The following is a 17,590-nucleotide window of genomic DNA, read 5'->3' as shown; positions in this document are numbered from 1 at the left end:
CCCCCTGCCTTGCTAAGGAAACCCACCACGACTAATCTGGGAGAGCACAATGTTACCACACTGATCGGGGCAAGGAAAGGTATTGATTAAGTACCAGCTGACACTGTGGAGCAACGGTCTGGAAAGTCCTCAGAAGAAATGGGTACCTCCATTGCTTGCCACATGGTCTGGAGCCAGTGGAGGGGGTGGGATACTCCCCCTGAGCGTTAGGGAGTCAGGGATTGCAGTGGTTGGGAAAGAGGGTAAGTGTTGTTTGCTACCATCCCACTTGTCCTGGGTGTTGTAGGATACAGAAGGTGCCATCGTAGAAACACAGGTGCACAAGAGCCAGCGCCCAGGCTGGACACTTGACTCAAACCAAGGGGTAGAACATCGGTAGCCAGAGCCCTGAACTTATCCTCTGTCTGACGTGAATGAGAGTCACCCCAAATCACTGTCAGTACCATTCTGGCAGCCAATCCTCACGAAAGAAATACAGCAGCAACTAGCAGAACAGTCTGCTTGTCAGGCTGCTCTCTTGGAACAAGGGCTGGGACATAGTGTTGTGCTAGGACCCCGTAGGCATGAGCCCTTGTGCTCCTGGGGGCACGTGGTTGACCTGATATCTGAAGCAGAGCAGAGAGCATCAAATTTTCATCATCAAGGGCCAGATATTAAGTATTTGGGGCTTTCAGAGCCATCCCTCTGTTGTGACTCTTCCACTCTGGTGGTACAGTGTGAAAGCAGCCAGAGACAACAGAAAATGAAGGATTTACAACAGTAGTCAGTGGGCTGGATTTGGTCCTCGGCAGGTAGCTTCCTGGACCCTGAATACAGGGCTGGAGAGTGCCTTGCATGGAAGAAATAGGGGTGGGCACTGCCAGGTGCTGATACACACAAAAGACAAAGAGAAAGTGGAGAAAGGAAAAAAGATTAGTATTTTTTTTTTTTTTACAAGATGGAGAATATAGAAAAGGTCATTCTAGACAAAAATACAACAGCATATACAAAGAGGCAGATGAAAGAGCAGGGTAAACACGGCAAACGGCAAGTAACGTGGTCCAGTTGGAGCATGAGAACGTCACAGAGAGTTAGCACCATAGGCTACAGGGCTTGCTGTGTGCTGTGTTTTTCTTGGGAGGGTTAAATGAGCAAACAGATGTGAACATGTCTTCACGAACTGTAAAAATGATACCATATTGCTTACTAATTTAAAGGCCTGATAGGCTATGCTAATGAATTCTTATTTTCTCCCACTCTAAGTTTTTGGAGAGCCACATAAAGTGTTTCTTGCCTGCAGTCACATGGTGAGATTTCCATTTTAGGAAGGTCACCTGATGCCCCATGGAGAATGGCTCAGAGGGGCTGGATTGAGGCAGGAGGCTGATAAAGGGGCTGTAATTTGAGTGGGAGATGGTATGATAGTTAATTTCATGTGTCAACTTGGCTGGACCAGGGTATTCAGATATGTGTTCAAACTTTGTTCTGGATGTTTCTGTGAGGTCATTTTTGTATGAGATTGACATTGAAATTGGTAGACGTAGACTAAGTAGATTGCCCTTTCTCATGTGAGTGGGCCTTTTCTAATCAGGCCTAAATAGCAAATGACTGACCTCCCCTGAGCCAGAAGGAATTCTGCCAGCAGATGGCCTTTGAACTTGAACCAGGGCATTGATGCTTCTCTGGTTCTCCAGCCTGCTGGTCCCCCAACAGATTTTGAACTTGCCCGCATCCATGATAGCAAGAGCCAATTCCTTAAAATAAATCTCTCTCTCTCCCTATGTACACATCTATTGGTTCCGTTTTTCTGGAGAATTGTGACTAACACAGATGGTAGAATCTGCACCAGAGCCGTGGCTGTGGGGATGGAGAGAAGGGTAAGAACTGAAGAGCTAGTTAGGAGATTAAATTGGCATCACTTAATGATATTTTGGGAGTGGACAGAAGGACAGTAAGAGAAGTTTCAGCGGTGACTGAGTGTTTTCTTAGGTGGGCTGCTGGATCGATTCAGATGTTATGTATCAGAAAGAAATCCTGCACTGTCAGTGTGGAGTGCTGACCGCAATGGTGCACATGGATGGAATCAAGGGAAGTGGGCAGGAGCCTAGGGTTGGCTGGGCACATCCCGACGAGAGCAACACAAGCTCCTGAAAGTGAGTGGGCAACAGGAAGTCTGTAAAAAGGGTCAGATTTTCTGATTTCCACTTTCTTGGCTCGTTTGTGGGCCAATCAGTGTAGAGCCCTGTGACCTGGCTGGTCAGGAGCATTAGGGCCGTGCAGGGCAGCATTTTTGGCTCCAAAAATGCGGTAGGGCCTCTTTAATTTCCATGGATGTCCTAGGGAGGGTCTTAGTCTTGATGAATAAAATTATTTAAAATATATAATTTTACCAGGTGTTGTCTCTATTTATGGCACAGTTGCAATAGGATTAGACCCTGATGGACATTACTGACCAGCTTTCTCCCCTCCAGATGGATTTCTCTCCCTCACTTACTGTCAGTGGTTGAGGGGTTCAGCCTGGGTTCACCCTCTCCTCTGCCAGGTATGAGCATGGTGACGTTGAGCAAATGGCTTCCATTTTCTGGGCTCCAGTTCCTCAATTGTACTCTCACTATCCTCATTGGCTTATTTGAGGTCTAAACGGATTAATGTGATCCACTTAAAATAGTGCCGGCATGTAATAAGCACCGTGTGGATATCATGGCAGAGTACTGAATGCACAGGAGATAGGGGTTCCAACTTGGGGCTTTCAGACTCTCCATGACTTGCATTCTCCTTCTCATTTCTTCTTCTTTGCTGGGTAGTCACTGCGGGACCAACATTTGATTCCCCAGAATACTGCCAGGAAAGGGGATTTCAGAGGTCTAAGGTTCTGCTGGTGGGTGACATTTGAATCTCGAATTCCTGATCTTTCTTTGGGTCAGATTTATGAATTCTGCTGCAGCAGAATACGGTCATTCAAAGACTTTTGGCCCTTTCTGTTGGTTATTTTAAGCAAGTGGTAAATTTCTTTTTAATTACTAATACACAGAAAGGGTGTGGTGAGTCAGCTCCTGGCTGGAATGGTGCCCACAGGCCAAGTGTAGGCTGTTCCAATGCACTTGCCATTGGCAGGCATCACAGGCATGAATGGGGAGATGGGAGTTCAGATTTTCAAACAATAGATGGGTTTTAGGAGAAAAAACTCCACAACCAGTGGAGTGTTTTTCAGGGATTTTCCTTTGAAATGAAAACCAGGTTCTGGCTACCAAAGCAAGGTGGATATGCTCTTAGACATTAAGAATAGCAGGTGCCAAGTGATGTGTGTAGGGGTATGTGTGTACACACTATAAGCATTTGAAACATACCCCAAGACCTATGCAACACAGAAAACTGACATATCACTCGTGGTCCCAAAGGCTGATTCGGGTCCTATACAAAAAACAAACAGAGGCTAGATTGTCTCTGACATATGTGTATAGTGGGGTGGCAGAGGGTGGTAAGGTGTCTGTGCTGGTAGGGAACCCAGAATAAGGAAGCAACCAAAGAGTGACCATCAAAGGCCCCCAAGTATTCAGAAATGTTCTGAGTGGTGTGGGGGATTCATATTAAGAATATGGTTGGGGTTGGAGGCGCCTGGGTGGCTCAGTCGACTAAGTGTCTGTCCTCAGCTCAGGTCATGATTCTAGGGTCCTAGGATCAAGCCCCTCGTCAGGGTCCCTGCTCAGCGGGGAACCTGTTTCTGCCCCCCCCCCATGCTCGCTCTCGTTCTCTCTCTCTCTTTCTCTAAATAAATTTAAAAAAAACAAAAAACCCATGGCTGGGGCACCTGGGTGGCTCAGTCGGTTAAGCATCTGACTCTTGGTTTCCTCTCAGGTCATGATCTCAGGGTCCTGGGATCCAGCCCCGAGTTGGGCTCCACGCTCAGTGCAGTCTGCTTGGGATTCTCTCTCTCCCGGCCACCGCCCCCCCCCCACTCCTCCCCCACTCACCTGCTCTCTCTCAAATAAATACATAAATATTAATAAACAAACAAACACGGTTATGACACTGTGAACATCCAGTGAGACAGGAAGGCACAGACAAGACTCCTGTAACATATTGAGAATAAGACAGGAAGCAATAAGCAATAACTGAGTCTGGGGGAAAAAAGATACATAAGAATTCAGGGAAAGGACAGAAGGAGAAGGAAGAGAAGCTTCCAGGAAGAAGTAAAGTAGAAGGTGAATCTTGGAGTCTGCCTTGGAGCCTGCCTTATACAATGTTTCGAGTATTTACTTACCAGCGAAATTAACTGGGCAGGAGAAAAAATGTTTGCATTTTTCTAACTGGCTTTCCTCTGCCCAACAGCAGGCCACACGATGCCACCCATTGGTTGAAACTGGGATTGTAAACATTCTCCAAGTAGAGCTGAAAGTAAGAGCGATTTAGACAGCAATGGAAAAATGTGAGGCTCTATACTGCCTAAGCTAGCATTTGCACCAGCTCTATATTAGTATTTACATTTAGAATAAAGGAAAAAGTCTCCGCTTGCCAACATTGCATAAGCAGATTTCAAGTACCTAACACAGTTTACTGAACACAGATACAGATGTGTATAAAGCAGCTGCAAGGCATTTTTCTCCCCTGGATTAAGGACAGAGTGCTAATTGTCATTTCAGCTTCTGGAAAATATGGTAGCTTATTATCTTAGCAAATTTTCAGGCTAAATTCATTTCCTTTCAACTCCTCCGTCTTTCAACAAAAACCTGTCCTGCTTTTATTAGATGGGTTGAACTGAAAAGCTATTGATTGCAGATTGATTGGTTTTAGAATAAATCTTGCAGTATCTCAAGATTTTCTTTGGTTTTAGGTATCAACATTTCGGCTACTTGAAAATCATAAAAACATTCTGGGCTGTGTAGAAAACTCAAAATATGACATCTTTAAGGTGACTTGTGTGTTTTTGCATGTGTGCATGTGTGTTAAACACTAAGCTCAAAATTGTGGTCTTGTTTTATTATTATTATTATCAGAGGTTTCTACATTCCCAGTGCAGATCTCAAATAATACCCCTGTAGCATTTATAAACATATTGAAAATCGCTTTGAAAGGACATTTATAATTCCCATTCAACGAAGACTGAAGCACCATTAATTTCTCCTCGTCCAAATCCTTAATTTGTCCTTCTTTCTTTCATTCAATCTATTCAACCAAATCAGGGGCTGGCAGCTACAGAGAAACCAAAGCATAGATTTTGAAATGTTTGGGAACATTGAACATTTAGATTTTCAATCTCCTGATGAACAAAGTGCTTGAAATTCGACCTTGTAATGGCAAATGGGCATAATACACACTTGAAATCTACACGTGAGGTTATCTCATAAATTATTCTATTTGAGAATAAGCTGAAAAAATATAGATGTATTCCAGACTTAAATACAATGCTGGTATTTAAGAAGAGCAAATATGCCATAGAAGTAAAAAACACTAGAAAAAAATTGAGCAAGGTTTGGAAAGGTGACTGGAGATTTATCAAGGCTCTCATTGGTATCTGTATTCTACTCCTCTCCTTCTCCCTATAGGCTGACTGTAAGTGTATCAATATTATGGACTTCATTTTTTCCTTATTTTGACATTTTCTTGAAAAACAGACCTTAAAGCTTGTTTTTTGTTTTGTTTTACAGTTAAACACTCAATTTCAGCGTAGAGAAATTTTCTCTTGGTCATGCCTGAATCGTTCAATATTATTGCCTGGAATTTCTGTATTTTCCTATACTTAAAAATTTTTTAGTTGTGAGAGTGAAAAAAATACCATCTTTTTGGCAGGTGGGGGTGGAGAGACCTCCAGCTCTAGCATCAGGAAGATCTGGGATCAGATCCCATGTTTTCCAAGAAGGGACGCCTAAGACCGTCAGGAGACTCCAACACTCTAGGCAGCAGTTTCAGGAATAATAAGAAAAATAGTTGCCTCCTTGTGGAGTTTCTGTGAGATCGACTATCATATTTGTCAAATGCTTGTCAGAGAGTGATAATGGTACTTTTAAAAAGAAAACTTACCAGCCATAGTTGAGAAAACATCAACTCAGTTCATTTAAATTTACATTCAATGAACGTTGCTGAGAGCTCGCTCAGAACTTTGTCCATATCTCAGAAAAGTTGTGGTTTCTTCTTCTCATTGTACTTACTGGACTTGGTCTTATCATCAGCTCGGACGGTGAGCCTCCCACCAGCAAAGCCTGTGACTTCACCGCCTTAGTATCCTTCACAGCCTGGCTTCCTGGTTTTCCGATGGGTCATCTGCCAAACACTGGTCCCGAAATACGCTCCTCGGGAAAAATGTTCCATGACCTAATAAGTTTGGGAGACGTTGCCTATATGCTCTATCCCCCTCCAAGAGCTTTCCAATTCCTACTAACTCACTGACTGTGCTGAAAAGCCTGGTAATAAAGAAGCCCTAATTTGCTTTAACTCAGTGTTTCTCAAACTTATTAGACCGTGGAGAATCACCTTTGCTCTTTAATCACATCTCTTAATATTTAGAGTTACACTTCTCTTAAGGTGGCCTGGGCAGTGTTTGAAGAACAGGCAAACAGTAAATATGCGAAACACTGTGTCTTATGTATTGATACCATGTTTCTTACATTACATTTTATATGAAATCTTCTTACTCCTCACAGCTATCTGATTCTATCCATATTAAATAGGTCTGATTTTTCTCATTAGTTCGGGAACCCCTGGGCTTCTGGAAAGAGAACTGAATTCCATATGCCAAATGTGCCAACCTAAATTAAAACTTTAATTAAAACTATAGCAATAAGTGTCAAGACAATGTGCTTTTTTTCTGTTCTTTTAAAATGAATTGTGTTCGATGAAGCTAACTTTGAAAAGTGAAATTCCATTTGGTGATACATAAGATGATTAAAGTTAAACAAAATATCCAACTCTCAGCCCATAAATGTTCGAGTAGCATCTGCTCTGATGGCTCCTTCTCTTAGGGGAGCAATAAGAGATCAAAGGTATTCCCATAAAGGAATATTCCAGAAAGCAGAAACTTAGTATGCTAAACACTAGAACTTTTTAAAATCTCAACTATGGTAAAAATATTTTCCGATTTTTTCTAATATTTTTTCATTCTTATTATTACCTCATAGAGAATATAATTTGACCCATTCTTAACTCAGAAACAATGCTGTACCAGTATCCCCGCCAAAATACAAGTGTGTTCATTTTCAACAAAACGCAATGAGATGCTTAGAGCTTTTTTCTTCCTCCTCTAAATGGTCCTCCACTGCAGCTCCCTTATTTATCTGTGATTAGCAGTCTCCCTCTGCTGCCAAGGTGAGTTTCTCAGAAGCTCTCCCCATCTGTACATTTTTGCCCCATCAACTGGATCCTGTCCCCAACTGACTTCTAATCTGAAGATAATGGAGATACCAGATAAGCAGTCAAGCCACTATATTTTTTTGGTTACCATCTGTAAATGAGTAAGTTTATGTGAGAATCTGAAAAAAGGCTTCATATCAATTACTATCAATTTTTGATAACACATAGGGTGGCATTATTCCCTGGGAGGTTTGGGGTTCTATAGAAACTTTCATAGCTTTGTGATAGCAATTTTCCATTTGTAATTTATGCACCTGTGACTTGATTCAGTCAATAAATAGTTAATTGACATTAATTTCTGTCAGGGCTTGGGATAAATGCTCAGTGTTGAGCATTTCTTGGGTTTCTGAAAAGGCCTAATTGATAGCCCCTCTTTCTTCTTCAAAAAATTCTTAATCAATCAAAATTAAGTCAGGGCTCAAAATAATCAACTTCGTTGTTGGTAAGCCTTGATAGGAAAGCAGAGTTTAGACCCGCAACCCCAATCTGGTTCCTGCCACCGCCCCTCCCCCACTGAATTCACCCTCTTGGCACAGATGGGGTGCCCCCCAGGAACTGCATGCTGGTCCTCCCACCCCTCCACCCAGGTGGTTACTCATCAGTTTATGTGGTTTTAGGCTAAAATAATAATACCAATTATTGGCAGCTGTGGTGGGCCCAACATAGCGTCAGGCCTTAACATACACCATGTCTAATTCTCATAGCTCTGTGAAGTGTTTTTTAGAGAAAGAAATCAAAGCCAGGAAAGAAGTGATTTGCCAAGCTCTGTCAATTAGTCAGAGGTAGAGTGGTAATTTAACTGTGATTTTGCATGATTCCAACACTTAGGTGCTTCTTGGCTCTCACGGAATGATCTAAATTCCAAACTCATGTTTCCCACTATAGTGCCCCGAATGCACATTGCACTCATCCTCACCGTGATGCCATTAGTTTTCCCTTTCCTCTTCAGGACTTGTCCTGTGCATACTCAATCCTTCCGGTTCACAAAGTTCCAGTTGCTATTTCTACAAAGACTCACATAGCTTAGCAGAGTCCTGCTCAGCACACATTTGATGAGTCAGAGAACCCTGTCCTTCACAGCATGATGGTCGATACAAGAAAAATTTATTTGATAGAAGAAAAAATAACATCAATGTAACCACTAAACAAAAAGAATACATTATAGATTGCACATGGAGAGCAAGTCTCTAGAATGAATTTTACTGAAAGGTAGAGGTTTAGAAGACGGGCAGCAAGAAGCATTTACTTCCCAGGAGAGAGGTATCTTTGGTAATTATTAAATTATTCCCTGATTCCTTTGTGGAATTACCATTGCCATCTCTTGATGTTCCCTTTTTCTCATTTTTGAGTCCAACGTCACCAGCACGGGCGCTCCAAGTGCCTCTTTACGCCCAACTCTGGGTTAGCACTCCCTCTAGTGGCAGCTCAGTGAATCTCCCATAATTACCCTTGGTTATGAAACCTATGGACAAATCATAGAAGAGCTTTCACTTACATATTTTTGAGATAGTCTTTATTTATATAACCTTCATGACCAGAAAAATAGCTATAAAGTTGATCTACCATGATTTATTTACCAATTACTTCCATTATTTTTTTTTACAATTATTAAAAACAATTTCCCACTGGACATATTAATGCACGTGTTTAGGTTAAATTCTCAGTAGTTGGAATTTTGAGGACAGAGGATCCCATCTGTTATGGTCGAGAAAGTGGCCCCCCAAATTCATATGTTGAAGTCCCAACCCTCAGTACTTCAAAATGTAATAGTATTCAGAGATAGGATCTTCAAAGACGTAATTCAGTTTAAATGAGGCTCTTAGAGTAGTAGGTTCTCATCCCACATGAGTGGTGTCTTTATGAGAAGAGGAAGAGGTAACAGGGATGGGCAAGTACATGACCACATGACGCGGCTCTCTGCAAGCTGAGGAGAGAAGCCTCGCAGGAGGCAATGTGTCTACACCTGGGTCTTCAACCTCCAGCCTCTGGAACTGTGAGAAAACCAGTGTCCATCCTTTAAGCCATACAGTCTGTGGTATTTTGCTATGGCCGTTCTAGAAAACTAATGTACCATCCCCCATTAGACTCAACTTGTGAATTCTCACCTGTCTCTTCATATTAAGTCAAATTCTTTTTAAAGTGTTTTTTTTTTTTAAAGATTTTATTTATTTATTTGACAGAGAGAGAGACAGCCAGTGAGAGAGGGAACACAAGCAGGGGGAGTGGGAGAGGAAGAAGCAGGCTCCCAGTGGAGGAGCCAGATGTGGGGCTCGATCCCATAACGCCGGGTTCACACCCTGAGCTGAAGGCAGACGCTTAACCGTTGTGCCACCCAGGCATCCCTAAAGGGGTTTTTGAAGGATTATAACATAGTTTCACTAACATTGGGTCTCCTATTTATGTTTTTAGGTGTCGAAGGATATCTCACTTTATTTTTTATTATTTATTTATTTATTTTAAAAGATTTTATTTATTTGACAGAGAGAGACAGCCACAGCCAGCAAGAGAGGGAACACAAGCAAGGGGAGTGGGAGAGGAAGAAGCAGGCTCCTAGTGGAGAAGCCTGATGTGGGGCTCGATCCCAAAACGCTGGGATCACGCCCTGAGCTGAAGGCAGACGCTTAACGACTAGGCCATCCAGGCGCCCTGGATGGCTCACTTTGAATTTACATTTTTCAGGGCACCTGGGTGGCTCAGTGGGTTGAGCAATGGACTTGTGTTTTTGGCACAGGTGATGATCTCAGGGTCCTGGGATTGAGCCCCGTGTTGGACTATGTGCTCAACATAGAGTCTGCTTGTCCCTTTCTTTCTGTTCCTCCCTCCACTCTCTCTCTCTCTCTCTCCAAACAAATAAATAAAATCTTAAATAAATAAATAAATAAATAAATAAATAAATAAATAAATTTGCATTTCTCTGGTAATTAGAAGTAGAGCATTGCCTGTGTACCATTTGTTCTTTGTCAGGGATGAATTATATATTCATATATTTTTCTGGTTAGTCTATCAGGACCCAGACATCTGGGTATGAGCTAGATGAGTCAGTCTAGACAGAGTGATTTCTCTTTATAGAATTTAGTACTAACATTTCATTGGTCACATTTACCTGCTGTTCATCTAGCAAGACCTTGATTAATCCTAGACCTGTCTGTCATTCATCTATATTCTATTATTTAATTTATCACACTATATTCTACTGTCTGCAGTGTGTCTGTCTCTTGTACAAGATTACAAGAGAAAATGAGAAGTGTCTGGGGATATATAGTAGACACTCAAAAATGTTGTGGGAAGAGAAAATTTCCTAGAGAAGGTCTCTGACATGGGGCTGAGACCCCCTGACACCTTCCAGCAAAGATTTTTCTTTGTCACGAGAAGCAGATGAGATTACCTGACACTGGCATTGCAGTGAGACAAGAGAACTTTTGAGAAATCTATAAATTTCTAGAGAAGATGCAGGAAAACTTCTCCACCAATATTTGGAACAGAGTGTAAGAATAATGTACACAGTTGAATCACATTACACGGTCTTTGTTTTAGCCTTGAGTGAAAAAACAAATGGAGTCAGAACATTCACCTCCTGGGAGGGGTTGACCTCAGTTGTTGGCGCAGGGTGTGGCAGACGTCCATGGCAGTCCTCCTGCCATCTGGCACCATTCCTGGGTGAGCCGGTGTCCCACTAGTTCCAGGACTCTGAGACTTTTTTGAGCGGTGCAGACAGCTACCCTTGGGCAGGGGCTGATGCATTGTGATTAATACCTGGACTCCTCTGAAGTTAAAAGGGAACGAAGGCTGAGTCAGACCCCTTAACACATCTCACTCTCTGCATGCATTAAGATTAGATGTTTTTTTATCTTTACTTTTTAACAGCAGTGTTAGATTTATAACAAAATTGAGGGAAAGGTATAGCGATCTCCTTCACACCTCCTGGACGCACGCAGGCATTAGCCTTTTCCCTTATCAACATCGCTCACCGGAATGGCACCTTCCATTTCCTTAATAGACACAGGGCTATTCAGATCATCTAGTTCATTTGGGAGTTTTGGCAGATTCTGTCTTTCAAAGAATTGGTCCATTTGATCCAGGTTACCAAATTTGGGGGCATAGAGTTGTTCAAAGATTAGGTTTTTATAGGTATCAAAATAATCGAAGTGTGGTCTTACCTGAAGCAGAAAGGGTGGGGAGAGGCAGCCCGGTTCGGTTTGGCAGCCTCTACTTGGCAAGCACGTAGGAAATGTTAGGTAAATGAGTGGATTTAGGGAGGAAGTCTCAATGCAGATATATTCCTAGTCAGCTGTTTGGATTTTTGCTCAATTGTACCAAAGTTATAAAGTCTGAAATTGACCAGTATTTTTCTTTCCATTTTCTTTTCTTGCTTCAAAATTAAGGAAGCTGTCCATTTAAAGATCTGACAAATACACAATTCTGTGTCTGGTGGTTTTTCTACAACTATTTTATATATGATTATTTAATTCAGCTGGAGTTAATCTCAGTGTGCGGCAACAGCCATCACTTTTCTTGAGCAGGGAAACGAAATATTCCCTCCTGTTACTGTCATGCATGTTGTGAAAGAAATCACAAATTTTATGTTGTGTTAGCAAAGTTTTGTGATGCACTATGTTTTCTTTTTGTTGCTGTTAGAACTTCAAGTTCGTCCTGGAAGCTTTTTAATGTGCTTCTGGTATGGACTGAATTGTCCCCCCCCCCCCCCCCCCGCATTCATCTATTGCAGCCTTACCTGACAATGTGATGGTATTTGAGGACGGGTCCTTTGGGAGGTCATTAGGATTAGGTGAGGTCATAAGAGTGGGGCCTCCTGATGGAATTAGTGCCCTTTTAAGAAGAAACACCAGAGAGATTGTTGTCTCTCCACCATGAGACGACACAGAGAAAAGGCAGCCACAGGCCAGGAAGACCCCAATCCTGCTGGCACCCTAATCTTGGACTTCCAGCATCCAGAACTATGAGACAATAAATTTCTGTTGCTGAAGCTCCCAGTTTATGGCATTTGTTAAAGCAGCCTGAATAAATACATGATGCATTGTGTAACTCGATCCAACAGCAATCTCCTGTTGTCCTGAGAGCATCTCTATTACCCTGTGGATACCTCAGTTTATGTGGCTTGAGAGGAGTCATCTTGTCTTTGGCTCTAGGGGTGATGAGGAGCTCAGAGGTGGCAAATGCCTTTTTGCTGCTATGGCAAAAGATGCCTTTTTCCTTCTGGGTTGCTAGGCTAGTAGGAAGTAAGAGGAGGGTTGGTCCTGGGAAATCCCTGCCATTTCTTGGGGGATGCTGCCTGAGATTGATGCTAGTATAATGAACGCTGAACTGAGGACAGATTTCTGAGATAGCATCTGGGCACCCGGATTCAGTAATGTGTGGGTCTTCTATTGGACTTTTTCCATTTCAAGAGCCAATAGATTTTTCTATTGAACGGAATCAGTTGCCATTGGGTTTCTGACACAAACCTAAAAACATCCTCATTAATACAATTCTGGCAGATTTTATAAACTGTAATTAATTCCAGCTAATTTGATTTCTATTTGGTTGATGTCGATCCCAGAGGTGAAGCACAAATGTTTTTGTTTTTGCAATCCCTCTTTTTTTTTTTTTTTAAAGATTTTATTTATCCATTTTTACAGAGAGAGAGACAGCCAGCGAGAGAGGGAACACAAGCAGGGGGAGTGGGAGAGGAAGAAGCAGGCTCATAGTGGAGGAGCCCGATGTGGGGCTCGATCCCATAACGCCGGGATCACGCCCTGAGCCGAAGGCAGATGCTCAACCGCTGTGCCACCCAGGCGCCCCTGTTTTTGCAATCCGTCTTAATGATCAGCAAGATGTCGCTGCTCTGGAGCTTAGGCCAGTTGGAGGTCTAGTAGGCATTTCAGAATGAACATTGGCAGGGCAGGATTCCTGCTTTCCATCCAAAAGTGATTCCTTCCTCTAGTATCTCCCCCCTCAATAAATGACATTTACACTCACCTCCGTGCTCAAGTACCACCTGCCCGTCATGCTTTATTTTTCCTTTATCTTTGTGCCTCTCATGTGATCTACTAACAAATTCTTGTCAACTCACCTCCAAAGCATATTCCAAATCCTTGCTTCAAGTCATCCCCATCTCTTGCTTGCATTCCTGGGAAAGGCTTCCAAGTGGTCTTTCTGTTGCCCCACTGTGTTCTGCACAGAACACTCCCAGTGGTCTCTTAACACGCACATCAGAGCAGAGCTCACACCCTACCCAGAACTCTCCAAAGGCTTCCCATTGCTTTGAAGATGAAATCCAGATTCTTTACTACACCTACGTCTCACGTGATGTGACACCTAATTACATCTCCAAATTCATCTTATGCCACCTCCTCCCCTGCCTGTTTATGCTCATCAGTGTGCTACCTGGTTCCTCAGGGCTGATTCCAAAGTCGTTATGACCCATCAAAACCAAACATCGCAAAGAATGCATAACGGCTCAGCATGGTCTATTTTTCACCTGATATCAAGTCTGCTGGAGATTTCCAGAGAACAGCGATGGTGATGTATACAACCTCTCATAGATCCCTGAGATCCTCTCTTTTATTTCCGTGACGACTTAACAATATCCATAGTTAGAGATGAGCGTGTTGCTGTTGTCAGTGTTGACAGAAGCCAAAAGCTGCTGCTGCGGAAGCTGATGCAGGTTTTAACTTTACCCGAAATGATAATGACCAGTAAACTCCCAGTGCCAAGCCTGGAACAGACGTCTCTTGTGTCTGGTCCATTGACTTTCCTTCTGTTACTTTCCACCAGTAATTCGATTGGGGCGAGAATGACTCCATCCCTATAAACTCCTATCAGAATAAAAAATGTCCAAACATTCAGCAAGGACTTTCTTTCAAAAGCTGCATGGACTAAGTACAAGATGACAATGTCCTGCACGTATAGACGCTGTCTGGACCCGTGTGGGCAGAAAGTGGCCTGCTTTCTGCACTTGGGGACAAATATCGAAGGAATTCTGTACCAATGAACACTTGTTTACAAAGAAGACTTTAACAAAGGAATGTACTGAAATCGGAGAAATGTCACCATCTTCGTTGTTACAATGAAAAATGAATTTTGCAATAGGCTTCTTAGGAATGTACCTGCATGGGGATTGATGGGTGCAAACCAGTGATGCGTCCTTGCACAGTCCCACATGTGTGGACGCTTACTGCTTCAAGGTTCAAGGCTTATTTCAGAAGAGCAGTAACAAAGGTAGGAAGGGGAGGGGAGGCATTCCAGGAGATACTCACACCCGGGTGCTCATTGTCTTTCCTGCAAATAACTTGTAGCTTCGTATTCCTGAAGGAGATCATGTTTCTGTTTATTTAGAAACAACAACTGTACATACATATATGTGTGGGTAAGCATTCTATAATTCACAGGACGGGCCCTCACAACAGAGAATTATATGGCCTAGACATCAAGGTTTCAAATCCCTGTTTTAGAGAAATTCTTAGGTGGACCCAAATAAAACTGATACTATTCACTGTTTTTTACCTAAACCTTGAATTTTATATGGTTAATCCTCTAGCAATGGGTAATGGGTAATAGGGAACAATTTTAAGATTTCATAATTTGAGTAATGGTTTCCACAGGATATAAAGAATTATCTTAAATGAATGTCAATAATGACACTGTGAGAAACCCTAGTCTAAGTATATGAAAGTTGAAGGGGGAATGAACCATGAGAGACTGTGGACTCTGGGAAACAAACTGAGGGCTTCAGAAGGGAGGGGGGTGGGGGATTGGGATAGGCCCGTGATGGGTAGTAAGGAGGGCACGTATTGCATGGTGCACTGGGTGTTATACACAAACAATGAATCACGGAGCATTGCATCAAAAACTAAGGATATACTGTATGGTGACTAACATAAGAAAAAATTATTATTAAAAAATATATATATACACATTAAAAAATATAAAAGTTGCCAGCCAAGCTAATATGCTTTCAAATAAAATTTGTTCTATCCCCACCTTAACAAATATAATATAGTATATATAAAACCCCACCAGACCGAGGGCATATTAGTGAGCAAAATGTCTGCAGTTGGCCACTTAGAAAAGCAAACTGTTAACCGTAGAGGTTGATAAAACTGGGCCATAAATTCTCAGAGTACAATTGTTTCTTTTTTCTTCATCATTAAAATCCGCAAAAGAAATGAAAATATTTTGACATCGTGTATATCAACTTTATAGGGGCTACAAATCTTAATCTCCTGAGTCAGTGACGTGGGGAAAAATGGGGTTTGTAATAGGTATATTGGCAGGCCATTAACTCTAACTGGGCTTCCTGGGAGTTCTGTCATTAGAAGGAGAAGAGAGCCTTTCCACTCCCTCCTTGCTGCAGACGGAGGCAGAAAGGCAGAGGCAGGCCAGTCCCCGTGCGCTCGCAGAGGTTCTCACCCACAGTGGGGGCAGGCGGCAGGTCTGGGCTGGGTGGGGGGGGCGGAGGGATGGAGGCTGGCGGTGCCCTTGGCAGGTGGGAAAACGGTGAGGGAGGCAGGCAAGAGGCTGTCACCAGATTATAAATCACTGGTCTCCAGGGACTTGGAGTGACCCTTTTACTACCTGCCTGCTCTCTCTCTCCACAGGGCAGTGAGGCTGGATGGGCCGCTCTGATTGGCAAGGATCACAAACTCCACAGGAGGTTCCTGCTAACCGGGCACTAGGGAAAGGTGGTAAGGGCATTGGTCGCCCTTGACCTCGTCTTTACTGATCTCTGTTTCTCTCCCAACCAGATTTCAAAATATATCATTCCACTGTATTTTATTTTTTATTTTTAAGAAAATATTTATTTGTTTGTTTGTTTATTTATTTATTTATTTATTTATTTATTTATGTTGGTGGGGGGAGGGCTGACGGAGAGAATCTCCAAGCAGATTCCTTGCTGAGCACAGAGGCCCACAAGGGGCTCGATCTCACGACCCCGTGAGGTCATGAGCTGAGCCAAAATCAAGAGTCTGATGCTCAACTGACTGAGCCACCCAGGTGCCCTTCCACTGTATTTTAAAGACCCCATGGAACAATGAAAAGCACATGTTTTTTACTTCAATGCTGGCTCTGGCACTTAGTAACTCTTTATGAAGAGTTAATGAAGCCACCCACTTCAACTCTCTGAATTTCAGCATCTCAAATAAAATTGTAGTTTCAGAAGATTTATTAAGTATTCATTAAACCTTGAGTGTTTGCCATGGGCCAGACACTGTCCCCTGGGTACTGGGAGCCACTGTCCTCATATTGTTTACAGACTAGCGAGGGAGCTAGACAGTAGTCAAATAATCATATTAATGAATATGTACTGAAGAGTGAGAGGGACCCACTTACAGCTGTGCAGGTTTTGCACTGTGCAATTACAGGGGGAGCTGTTTATAGTATAGTCCATATGAATGGTGTTCTGTGACGTATGTAACCTGTATGACAGCACATGGCACTGAGTCTGAGATGAGGGCTCTGAGGGAAGGGAAGCTGGCTTTATTAGAGAGTATAAAAAGGATAATTAATTTAGATTGGTTAGTTGGAAAACACTTCTTTAAGGAAGTACTACTTAAGATGTAAAATAAGTAGTTTTGGGCCTAACCTGGGCCGAGCATGTTTTATCATCTAAAACAAACTTTGATTTTATGAGCACTCTTTCTGCTGATGGCATCTCTCCTGGGCCTTATTCCTCTGATTTGGGGTATCATTAGATTCCTGAGCAAGGCAGTCTCCAGAGCTAGGAAAGGCCTGGACCAGAGGCAGGTTATCAGAGAAGGAGCTCAAGTACAGAATAAATCCCACCTTTTGATGTCAGGATGTATTTTGAACCGTGGTTGAGCTAAGGTCAGATCTAGTGTCTCCAGCATGGGGTAGAGGCTACAGGTGAGGGATGGGGGTGAAACACAGCAAGTCCTGGTGACATTTCACTATGACTACCGACATTTCCAGGCCTGGCTCATTCCTGTTGATGCTTTCAACTCAGTCTGTGGGGAGCAGATTTCTGGAATAGACACCAACACTCCCAGCCCCCCTGGTTCTCTTCACTGACTCTAGTGTAGGTCCCAGAGTGTGAGAAGGGGCCATGGCAGGGGATAGGGGTGTGAGGGTGGGGAGGGCCTCAGTAGTGGTGGGGCTCATAGTGGGAGCTGAGCAGTAAGGACAAGGGTCTTAGAGCTTAGAGCTGCTCATGAAATCTTGCCTTCTCAAGACTGGAGTAGAGAGCTTTCATGCCCCAGGCATGAAAGGGAGGGATGTCTCATCTCCCACTGACACCTCTGTGGGTTAT

General features: G+C 42.9%; 1 protein-coding gene across 1 annotated transcript in view; it reads left to right on the top strand.

The window, feature by feature from the left end:
* KCNS3 (potassium voltage-gated channel modifier subfamily S member 3) overlaps positions 1-17,590 on the top strand; it is a 235,028-nt gene that overhangs the window by 202,033 nt on the left and 15,405 nt on the right. The window contains exon 6 of the transcript XR_008958182.1: positions 15,921-16,007. The gene's annotated coding sequence lies outside the window, so the exon portion shown is untranslated. The remainder of the gene's footprint in view (positions 1-15,920; positions 16,008-17,590) is intronic.

This window comes from Ursus arctos, unplaced genomic scaffold (genome assembly GCF_023065955.2).
Source record: "Ursus arctos isolate Adak ecotype North America unplaced genomic scaffold, UrsArc2.0 scaffold_8, whole genome shotgun sequence".
In the NCBI taxonomy this organism is placed as follows: Eukaryota; Metazoa; Chordata; class Mammalia; order Carnivora; family Ursidae; genus Ursus; species Ursus arctos.
Note: the sequence above shows the minus strand (reverse complement) of the source record. Positions and strands in the feature narration are given on the sequence as shown.